This window comes from Penaeus monodon, chromosome 10 (genome assembly GCF_015228065.2).
Source record: "Penaeus monodon isolate SGIC_2016 chromosome 10, NSTDA_Pmon_1, whole genome shotgun sequence".
Taxonomy (NCBI): domain Eukaryota; kingdom Metazoa; phylum Arthropoda; class Malacostraca; order Decapoda; family Penaeidae; genus Penaeus; species Penaeus monodon.
Genome location: NC_051395.1, coordinates 39,823,307 through 39,836,311, shown reverse-complemented (window position 1 = coordinate 39,836,311; position 13,005 = coordinate 39,823,307).

The window sequence follows — 13,005 nt, the reverse complement described above, 5'->3', positions numbered from 1 at the left end:
CCTGGTTTCAAGACTGCCTCACTTTCTAATAAAACTTATTTTGTGTATAATTGGTTTTACTGTCATATTTAAAATAAAGGAGAGAATTTTGGTTATTCAGTGAAATACTATGGAAATATGGCTATTCATCAAAGTTTCACTTTGTTCCTTTGACTGCAAGCTTAGGCACCCATGAGATGTTCCCTGGTCATTCCATAAATCAGTTCACTTGTCAGGGACAGTTAACGTCTCTCCACCCCTCTCTGCAGTCTGGAGAAATTTGTTTTTTTATGCTCTTTTTTGGATTTGACTTTGTTCGAAATTTGAATGGTAAGCCATCAATTCTTTCTTTTTTGTATAACAGAAGTTGTTAATGTATTTGACTTGAAAGTCTTTCATCTCCTTTGAAGTCCTTTGGACCCAAACAACATTGTTTATCTTTTGTCAGCTGGAATGTAGGAATGAAGTAGTAAACAATGCCTAGGCATTCATCAAACAAGAAAGACAAGAATGATTCCATGAATGATGATAGTTCTACAGTGAAGGAAAATGAAGGAAATACGAAAGTATAACAATGAGACCTTCAATTGGTTGCTTCTATCAGCTCCGGTGATTTGTACGAAAACTACCAGTGACAAGATAGATCAGTTAACACAATTATGAGTAGTTTTATCCAAACCTTCACTAACTCTATATAAGAAATCCAAAGGAATCCAAGTGCTATTCATGATTTATATTTATCAGAGGATGAAATACTCAATAATCACTTGGGTGATGACGATCCATTGCATTGTTTGGATATCATCACACCAGCCTTATCTGGTTCCACAGCTGCCATCGATCAGCAGGATGATGATTTCCAAAAGGCACTTCTTGATTTAGCCAGGTCCTTCTATGATGAAGAAAAAGGTGATCCATTATCGGCTTATTTGGCCAATATTTGAATCACAGCTTACGATGTCGGCCTAGTGACAAGTATGTGAAAACAACAGCTTCCAAAATAAAGTTTCCCAGTAATGTTGAAAACATGAAAGTGCACTAACCAACAGTGATATTACCAAGGCTATTAGTAATGGTGGGAAATTTTGGATGCCAGGCTGCCCATACCAAATAGTTGATCTCCAAAACTAGTGACATTGGCAAAAAAAAAAGAGTTGCCAAACTGATCATTACTTGGCAAGTTTAAATGATTCCCTAAGACCTTGGCTGCTGCTTTTAATTATATGAAACACATTAGGAAGGAAGTGGTTAGAATTCACATCAACGATGCTGCTTGGCTCAATTGTGCAAGTGGGAATATGTTGGAACATATGAACTTTTCCCATTTGATGTGGCTAGGAAATGTGATGAACTGCACAAGACCAGAACATTAGGAAAGCCACACTACAAACAAAAATGAGGAATGATCAGGTCAAAAGATTTAAACCACATTACAATAGATGGCAAGTAAACAAGCCAGAAAATTATGCTAAGTCTTTTTTGGCCAGAGGTCCTCCTAAGGGAGGGGAACATTCAACAAAACCTCTAACTAAAATCTTTCCGAGTGAGCACAGATATTTTGTACCAGTGCCTTAAAAATAAAATAACAAGTTCATTAATCACAATGATCAGAAAACTTCTTGACAAAAACTATGCAAGGGTTCATTAAATTTAGTATAGTAGAGAAATGCTGTAGAATTGATACAGATCACGGATTTTACACTGTTTTTCCAGTCGTCAAGAAGATTTCAAAGCTAGGGTTATATTGAATCTAAAACAGTTTAATGAATTTGTTAAATATGGTCACTTCAAAATGGATACTATTAAAGATGTACTTCAGCTGAACTCTCCAAACTGTTATCTTAAGGTCATTGACTTCAGGCACGCTTACTTTTCGGTATGTGTTATACCAGAGGATCGGAAGTGGTTACGCTTTATTTGGAAGAATGATCATTATCAGTTTTCTTCTCTTCCTCAGGGTTTATCATCATCCCTAGAATATTCACAAAATTATTGAAGCCTGCTTTAACACACTTAAGGACATTAGACATGTTGGTCTCCTGCTATATAGCTGATTGCATTTTCATTACATCATCAAAGGAGGAACTACTTTGTAATGTTGATTATGCAATGCAATTTTATTATTCATTAAGACTGACAATTAATGTACAGGAGTTGGTATTAAAGCCACTCAAATTATAAATTTTCTTGCTATCATATTTGACTCTGCTGAGATGACTATACCATTACCCAAAGGAAAAATTCAACGCATCTGAGTTTCTGGTCACTACTGAGTAGAGAAACTATTTCCATATATGATTTGTCATCCTTTATTGGGTTAGTATTTGCAGGCATTGCAGTTCCTCAAGTTCCCATGAAATATAAATATTTGGAAATAGTAAGAAATATGGCCCTTATTAAAAGCAAAGTTGATTCCCGTCCTGAACTGGAAATTGAGAACAGATGCTTCTCAGGCAGGTTGGGGAGCTAAACCTGGTTCTATAGTAACAGGTAGTCATTGGGATTTCAAAGAACTACATCACATAAACTGGCTGGAATTGAAAACTGTACTATTTGTATTAAAATCAGGATTCAAAGATCATAAGGACATTCATATCAGACTAAGATCAGACAATATGACCACTATAGCTTGAATTGATCACTGTGGAAGCACTAAAGTATCCTTATTAACTAAATCTTCAAATAGGCAATATTCCTGGATGTGAAAATATAGAGGCTGAGTGGATGCTGGATTGCAACATTGTTGATAAATTATGCAGTAAATTCTTTAGCTCTGATTTAGATGTATTTGCATCTAAGATTATTTTTCAAATAAACAAATATATGCCTTAGAAACCAGACCCTGAAGGTTACCACACTAATGTTTTCACCTTATCATGGTCTAGAGGAGTAAATTATGCTTTTCCTCCTTCCTGTATTACAGAGGGAGTATTAAGAAAGATTCATGAGGACAAGACAACAATCCTTGTAATTCTCCCTCTGTGGCCACCTTAGGTCTGGATCCCGAAAGCACTTCAACCTTTAATCAAGAATCCAGTCTTGCTACCACAAGATTGCATCTCTCTCCCACAAGATCCAGTGCACAAACATCTGCAAACATCAAAAGTTAAAACTAAGTGATGGTATTATCAGGGGGTCATTTGAAACTAAATGCCTTTCACCAGAAGTTGTGGAATTTTTAGTTGGACCATGGCGAGACAAGATGAAACAACTGTATGGGTCTCCTATCCAAAGATGGCTGTAATTTTGCCTCAATGGAAAAGTCACTCCATTTCAGTTATGTTTTTTAAATGTCTTTTGGAAGAATTTAAAGGGAAAGATAGATAATATAGTGCAATGAATACAGATGACAACCCTGCAAGTCAACATATATTAGTATCCAGATTCATGAAAGCCATTTTTCAAAAGAGGCCTACTCTCCCTTGTCATGGTATCACAGGGGATCCTGAAATTGTGCTGGATTATATTAAGACTTTATTGTTCAAATAAATATCTTACTGTCATTATACAGGAAATTGGAAATGTTAATGTTGCTTCAGTCCAGGCAACATTGTCAGACCTTACATCTATTAAACATTAGAAATATGAACATGACATGATCTAAGGTAAATTTTACAAGGAGAGTCCTTAAAATATCTAGACCAGGGAATCATCTATCACAAATAAGCTTTCAAGCCTATATACTAGAAAGTTATTTAAAGCGGACTTTAAATTCATGAGGGAAAGTAACTTCTTTGTTTTTAACAACAAAACCATTGGAAAACATTCATCAATTGACACTCTGAGATGCTGGATAAAGGATATGATGAAAGACACTGGAATTGATACGTCTATCTTTTCTGATCACTCTACCAAGTCTGCTTCATCCAGCAAGGAAGCGAGATACTTATCATTGTCAACCATTGTAAAAACAATAGGATGGTCAAGGGAAGCTACCTTTTCTACATATTATGATAAACCTGTCAGCAAGTTACAGTTTGCAGATGCTGTATTAGCAAAATGGGATTTTTTTTTGGTCATAGTCTACTACAGACAATTTTAACCTCTACATTACATGTGTTCCATGTAAAGGTTCAATAATAAATGTTTATTTTTCAAAAATCTTTGAATTGTCCAATGCAATAGTTTTTCATTTTTTATAATAGATTTGAGCAGCCACTGTGAAGCTCTTATTGGATGCCTAAGCATGCAGTCAAATGAGCAAAGTGAAAATGTAAGATTAAATGAGTACTTACCAAGTATAAAGATTAATTATAATTTCACAAGTATTTGACATCATCACTTAGGCATTAAGTTTCACAAGCCCTGTAAAGTATTTAGAGGATGCACAGTGACATTTTAATTTAGTCTGGATAGCTCAAACTATACTCTAAAGCTTGATTCATGGAATGCCCAAGGAACATCTCATTTAATACCTAAGTGATGCACTCAAATGCTTGTGAAATATACTATCATCATACTTGGTAAGTAACTTTAATCGTAAAACTTTCCTACCCTACATATATTTTTTTTGCAAAACAACTATCATTGGAAGTTCAAATTTTGACCACAATTACAAATTTGTTTATTAGTACATATCACTAATTCACAAATCTTTCAACCTAATTACTATGTTCAAAGTTTAATACAAGTTATTTAAATCAGAATGTCAGAGAAAGTAACTTCATTTTTTTTATAGAAGCGAAAGTTGTGAGAAAACTGTATCATTCCAATTGCAGCATCTGAGCATGCTGGAAATATAAGATTAATGATAAAAGAAAAATGGAATTAAAACGCCATCTTTCTCTAATCACTTCTACATTCACCTTCCTCTGCTTCATCTCAAGGAGCCGTGATCTCTACTCTTGTCCCCATGTCAAACAACTCTAGCTTGTTCATATGGGAACTCCTTCTTCTCTAACTTATACTCAAACTGTCAGCTAATCTCTCTTCTGTACCTTCTGTACCTTACATATTGTTTTTTTTCAGCATATCCTACTTCAACATTTTCCACACATCACCATCTACACATCACTTGTTCCAATCACATGTCACCAATCACATTCCACACATTATATTTCAAACATCCATTCTTGAATTACCAACATCGCAATAATTCCATCATTCTTTATAACTAATTTGAGCACAACACATCCAATTGCCACCACTGCCTAGCATCACACATGCAATATCAACCAACTACATTCAAAGACCACTCCACCAATTCCAACGCATTACTACCATTTCACCACATCCATCCATCCACACTCTCAGCCCATTCCACCACAGTTCCATCCACTTACACTCTCTGAGCATTCACCACACTCACCATTCCTACCATCTACTCCACCATTCCACCACACTCACCATTCTACCACAATCCACATCCCACTCATTCCACCACACTCCACCATTCCACACACTCCACCATTCACCAACACTCACATTCACACAATCCATCATCCTACCATTCCACCACAACTCACCATTCTACCACATCCACATCTACCATACTCCACCATTCTACCACAATCCATCATCCCACCATTCCACCACACTCCACCATTCCACCACACTCCACCATTCCACCACACTCCACCATTCCACCACACTCCACCATTCCACCACACTCCACCATTCCACCACACTCCACCATTCCACCACACTCCACCATTCCACCACACTCCACCATTCTACCACAATCCATCATCCTACCATTCACCACACTCCACCATTCCACCACACTCCACCATTCCACCACACTCCACATTCCACCACACTCCACCATTCCACCACACTCCACCATTCTACCACAATCCATCACTCCTACCATTCCACCACACTCCACCATTCCACCACACTCCACCATTCCACCACACTCCACCATTCCCCACACTCCACCATTCCACCACACTCACCATTCACCACACTCACCATTCCACAATCCATCATCCTACCATTCCACCACACTCCACCATTCACACCAACTCCACCATTCCACCACACTCCACCATTCCTTCCCCTACACTCCACCATTCCACCACACTCCACCATTCTACCACAATCCATCATCCTACCATTCCACCACACTCCACCATTCCACCACACTCCATCATTCCACCACAGTCCACCATTCTACCACACTCCACCATTCCACCACACTCCACCATTCCACCACATCCTCATCCACCATTCTACCACACTCCACCATTCTACCACACTCCACCATTCCACCACACTCCACCATTCCACCACACTCCACCATTCCACCACATCCACATCCTACCATTCTCCACAATCCATCATTCCACCACACTCCACCATTCCACCACACTCCACCATTCACCACACTCCACCATTCAACCACATCTCCACCATTCCACCACACTCCACATTCCACCACATCCACCATTCCACACACTTCCACCATCCACCACACTCACCACCACTCCCACCCACACTCCACCATTCCACCACACTCCATCATTCCACCACACTCCACCATTCCACCACACTCCACCATTCCACCACACTCCACCATTCCACCACACTCCACCACATCCTCCACCATTCCACCACACTCCACCATTCCACCACACTCCACCATTCCACCACAATCCACCATTCCACCACAATCCATCATCCTACCATTCCACCACACTCCACCATTCCACCACACTCCACCATTCCACCACAATCCATCATCCCACCATTCCACCACACTCCACCATTCTTCCACACTCCACCATTCCACCACACTCCACCATTCCACCACACTCACCATTCCACCACACTCCACCATTCCACCACACTCCACCATTCTACACAATCCATCATCCTACCATTCCACCACCTCCACATTCCCCCACCTTCACCATTCCACCACACTCCACCATTCCACCACACTCCACCATTCCACCACACTCCACCATTCTACCACACTCCACCATTCCACCACACTCCACCATTCCACCACACTCCACCATTCTACCACAATCCATCATCCCACCATTCCACCACACTCCACCATTCCACCACACTCCACCATTCCACCACACTCCACCATTCCACCACACTCCACCATTCTACCACAATCCATCATCCCACCATTCCACCACACTCCACCATTCCACCACACTCCACCATTCCACCACACTCCACCATTCCACCACACTCCACCATTCCACCACACTCCACCATTCTACCACAATCCATCATCCCACCATTCCACCACACTCCACCATTCTACCACAATCCATCATCCCACCATTCCACCACACTCCACCATTCTACCACAATCCATCATCCCACCATTCCACCACACTCCACCATCCCACCACACTCCACCATTCCACCAGTCTTTGGTTGGCGTGGTAGTTGTTCATTTACTCGCCCAGGTTGGGGGGGGGGGGGGGAATATATATATATATGTGTATATATATATATATATATATATATATATATATATATATATAATTTTCTAAAAGTTAATAACAAAAAAAATTATAAACAAATAAGGAAAAAAATATATATCCTTAATATAGTCCAACTTTCTTAGCTACGTAAAAAGTGATGTTTCTTGATATCAACAAATTAAAAATGTGTTTATTAAACAAATATAGCATATCATTAAGACATAAAAAGTTACTTCATCATTATTATACAATGATTTTTTTTTCACAAAAATTAATATTCAATTTTAGATATTACAATTTTTCAACAAAAATCAGCATGCCATTCTTGCAGGCACTATTTCAAGAGTCTATATTTCACAATTGATTTTACTTCTTCACTTCTTGAATACATACATCAATATCAGTAAAAATTTATCACTAAAAATAAAATACAGTAGTTATTTCTTTTTAACTTGACATTTTATGATAGTAACTCTGCTGAATTGTATAGTATTGTAACTGTTATAAGATCTGTTACATAGGTAACAAGAATAACAATAACAGATAAATTACTATAATACTAAACAGAAAATAAATACTAATAAAAAAAAAGCAGAAAACTACTATACTTTACAAACCCTGCTTCTTGATGATTTGCCTTTTAGTAACTTCAGTAGTTTTTCCATGTCTTTTCATATTTTTGTACGGACATGTCTTAGGGCAAAGAAAAATTCTCTCACCTGAACACAACCTTGCTAGTAAGCAATGACTACAGATTTCCATGTATTTTTTTTGTGTGAATTTTGTTATATACATATGGTTCCACTTGAGCACAGCCAGTAGGCCCTAGTGAAAATGCATTTTTCTTTCTAATACTATTGATATTGATACTGTTATTATTCTTACTGATATCATAATTATTAAATTGTTATTAAAATATTAATAACATTAAAGACAATAAAATAATACAAAAGAAACTTTCCAAAAATCAAGGAAACGGTTAAACAGATGAGCTAGATAGGACTAATAACTGACTGATTGGTGATTAGGCACTTGTAGAGTCATTTATGTGTAAATAAAATAAACTTATATTACAAATGGGCATGGCATGTATTCTTGCGATCAATGCCAATTGGGTTAATTCTACCATAGAGGAGCAAGTTCAATTGTAACAAAACCATAAAACTTTTCTGTTTCATTAGTTTCCATTATTTGGTTGGCGAGAATGTTTCTGGAAGTTTGGGTGACATCAATGATTTTAGGTTCTCCAAATGAAAAAACAAGAAAAGTGGATAAAATGGACTGATTTCTTAATTTATGCTTGGTGTAGTTACTGATATATCATATATTTCGTTTATCACATGTTCTGAAAAATAGTGATCTATGAGGCCTCTGTGTATACATTCACCTTCCATGTCACAGCAGCTGAGAAGGCCTCAGAGAGTATCACCAGGTCAACACATGGTCCATATCTGCCATAAAAGCTGACTTGTCAAACAAGTGTATATACAATGAGTCATGTCATAGGACCCACTCTTATTCCTACACTACATAAGGAACAGATGATGTTTTTTTTTATATGATTGGTGAACTGTGAGATAGTGAGATCACAACCTAGCTAATGTTTTACATATTGAGTTGACTGTTACTTGATGTTTTGGCCTATGCTTGCTTGAAATGTCAAGGGGAAAACCTTTGTGACATCTAGCTGCCCAGATCATTCTGGAAACGGACATTAACCTGATAGTATGTCTGTCCAAACAACAAATTATGAGATGTACAAAGGAACTTCTATGTAGATGACCTCTTGATGTCTATCGAGAACAAGCTACATGCCATTCACCATGCACAACAGTTGAAGGGTCTCCTAAAACTCAGTGGCTTCCACCTATATAGTGGATGTCAAATTCAAGAGATGTTATTGCTGTAGTCCAACAAAAGGACAGAAGTCTTCCTGTTTATGATACTGACCTAGCAAGGCTGGAACTACTAACTGATGGGACATTAGCAGTCCTGTGGAACCTAGTGAGTGATATGCTTCAAGACAGGGTGACCATGTCAAACGAGCCAATCTCAAAAAGATAAGCATTATGGGCTCAGTCTATAACTCACTCAACTTAGCCCCATTCACAGTAAGAGTGAAAATAACCTTCCAAGAGGAAGTGAGACATCAATGAGAATGAAATGAAGAAGTTGGTGCAAGTTAAGTTAAGTTAAGTAAGTTTATTTACCACCCTGGGTATCTGCTCAGGTTGTGGGCAATCATGATTACAGTTTTACATATATCTGACCCTTGTACAGTAGTCTGTAAATACTTGTAGTTGTACAGGGTAAAATTAAATTAAATCATCACATCATACAAAAATGATTACTTACATATGCTTTTGCACTGGGTTTTAAACACTGTTATTTGCATACGAGTTATCACATAGTAAATTAGGGTATAGTACGAGTATATCTTCCAATGTTCAGATGAAAGAACTATTCACATGTGCAAGACAGTGAAAATGAAGCAGGGCCCATAGATTTTGAGTAAATAGATATGTGGCCCAGGATCTTAAAAAAAATTAAAAAAGTGAAGTAATCACCTCCATACAAACCCATGATGTTTTGCGCCTTTTCTTATTTAAAGGATCAGGTTTTTTGGGTTGATCCTGTAGTCTCCCCTTTGTCCCCCAAAAAGCTGGCCCCTATAAAGAAAACCCTCCATTTCTAAACTGGAGTTGTCAGTACCCCCTTTTGGGCCCTCCATCAGATGTAAAATTACGGTGAAGCCTTTTTTGCTTGTTGGGCAATTCTGTGTTCGGGACTAAAAAGCACTATGTCATACAGTATATCTTGAGCCCCCTCCCTCAATTTACAGACTTTAACAAAATCAAAAAATTATCCACAGAAATTCATCTCCCAACAAGGGACGCTCATGAGCCGATGCGTTCCAAGTCTGAAGTTTGGAGTAATGCAAAGAAAAAAAATGAAAGGAGCAAATTTCTCCTCTTAGAAGCTTCTGACCCTCTTCAGCAGAACTTCCTAATTTTTCCAAGGTGATCCTAAAAGTTAACAATAACTATAATCTTTTGCATTTGGGGATGAGGAAAATCCCGGTAAAAGTTGAAACAATTAGGCCTGGCTATGCAGATTCTGTTCAGTGTAAAAGGGTGTCCATAAGACACTTTTGACAGTGTAACTGGATTCAAGGGGCGAATTATCATCTGCGGGTGCAAAGAACTTGCTTGCTGAAAAATTGGACTAAGGGAAAAAGGGAAAAAGTTTAAAGGAAATTTTGCCTTTATCACCCAAGAGAGTATTAATTGGTTTAAAACCTGCAAGTGTATTAAATTAGGTTTCATATTATTGAGTATGTGGAACTACTGGTGGAAAAGATCCATCCCCACTGAAATCTAGCCTTTTTTTGGCCCCCCAAATTGGGGAGTGCTTCTCAAAGAAAGGCCCCAGAAATTGTTTGATCCGCAATATTTTTTCGTGTTAGCTTAGTGCATACTCTCATCTTTTTTTTCAGCTGGATTTTTATTCTAAATTTTCGGGGTTTCACAACAAATCTGAAAGTATTTTGACCATGAATGACTAATAAAAAAAGGGTGAAAAAGGGTGCCCTTACTGGGGATTGGAAAAATGGGGGCCAGCAGATCAAGAAGAGAGACTAATGGAGTAATGTAGTTTGGAATCAACACATGGGGTCTCAAGGTTGGTGAAAAAAGCAAAAAAGAAAGAGAAACATTGTAAATATGGTTAATGGGAAAACTAAAGTAGCAAATGTTTAATGTACAAACGGTTTTCTTACTTGTACTTTTTTGGGTACTTTGTGTAAGTTTCAGGGGGAGCTTATGAGTGGCTCATGCTAAGGCCATCAGGGGAAATACCTTAAAGCACTGGTGTACGTATTGCCAAAAAAAAATATATGGAAAAACCCCACCTTGTATTTAAAAATTCTTTAAAAATGACAATTCCTATCCTTTTCCTTTTTTTTCCTTCCTTTTTTCACTTTTTTCTTTTTGACAGATTAAAATTAGCAGATGCGAAATTTTTGGTTTGATGAGGATGCTAAAAAAGTCTCTCCAATACAAAAACTATTGAATAAAATCATTTTTACTTCACCCAAGAAAAAAACCAAAAAGAGAAAATTGGGAAATCTTTTTCATTTGTTCCTTACTGCAACAAAAAAGGAAATTTTGCAAGTATTTTATTTTTTTTTTTTAAAACGTGGTTAGCATTTCTTTTCTATTTTTTGTTTTCAGTAAAAATTTATAAATTTTTTGTACCAAAAAAAGAACATGGTCTCAAACCACTTCCAGCAGCCCGGGTGAAAAGATGTATTGAGGATGTACCCCCTTTTTAGTCCTCAGGGATTTTTGAGAAAATTTGAAAGATGCAGGTCTTTTTATTTGAAGTAATATTTTTTTTACAGTATCCACTTTCTCTTTTTTGCTTTTTTTTTTCCCCTAAGTTTCCCAAAAAATTCACCATGGTTAAATCCATTTTACTTTCAAAATAATTGCAGTGTGTCTGTAACTGAATCCCTTCCCACTGAAAACTCTCCAAAAAAACACTGCTTAATTTTTCCTACCCAAAGGTAATACTTTTAAAAGGGTTTCCCCACAAAATAAATTTTTTAAAAATCAGACCTGGAAAAATCACTTTTGCACTTTCCTAACAAGGAAAATATCATCTTGTCCAATTTTACAAGAAACAATTGTAATAATTGAAGCCCTCACATGGTTTGGCGGCCAAAACCCCATCAGGCTAAGTATAATTTGAGACAACTACCAAAGCAAACCATGACTGCTTGCCAAGGATTTTTTACCTTTTACCCTCTTGGTTGACACCACCCGGAAGACTAAATACGACAGGCAAAAAACAGGAGCTTTGCAGGGTTTTGCTTTTCTGTCTGAGAGGGCCAAAAAAATCTTAACATCCCCACCCCATTTGGGAGATGTACCCAAAACAAGTTTGGCAAAAACCCCACCCTATGCTGCCTCCCCCCCAAAGATCACAAGGTAAGTTCCAGGAAGTAATCTTAAAAGGGGTTTTGGCTTTCTTTCCCAGCAAACGGGAGAACTCCACGACCAGACGAGACAGTTTTTGAGTCCCCTCACCAGAACAGCGCACTGGGAAGCATACGGCAAGCCCACCCTAAAAAACAGCCCCGCTTTCCGCCGACTAGCCCAAACATCAACACAGCAACTGCCCGGGGGGCCAAAATACCTTGGGGTTTTTCACCCTTTCCTGGTGCAGATGGCATTTGCTCTACCAAAAGCAGACGGACGCACCCTATTTTTGTCTCAACGGATGGGGTAGGCCACGGGGGGCCCAAAAAAGGGGAAAGGTGGGGCTAGCAATGCGGCCAAAACCACGATAAACACAGAACTGGGACCACACCGGGTTTTTCATCCAAGACAAAAAAACCGGAAAGCATTTTCACGTCGATACCCGGGGACTTCCTTCCCCTTTTCCCATTATGCGTCCCAAAGATGAGCGGCCCAAAACAACCCCTGGGGTTGCGTGCTAATGGAACTCCAAACAATCCCACGTTCCCGAGAATCGCCCTACCCCCGCCAGGCGCATTACCTGGAGTTCCTCTTTCTCAGGGGACCAGCCATTGGGTACTTCCGGTGCCTGTTCATCCAGATGAATCCCC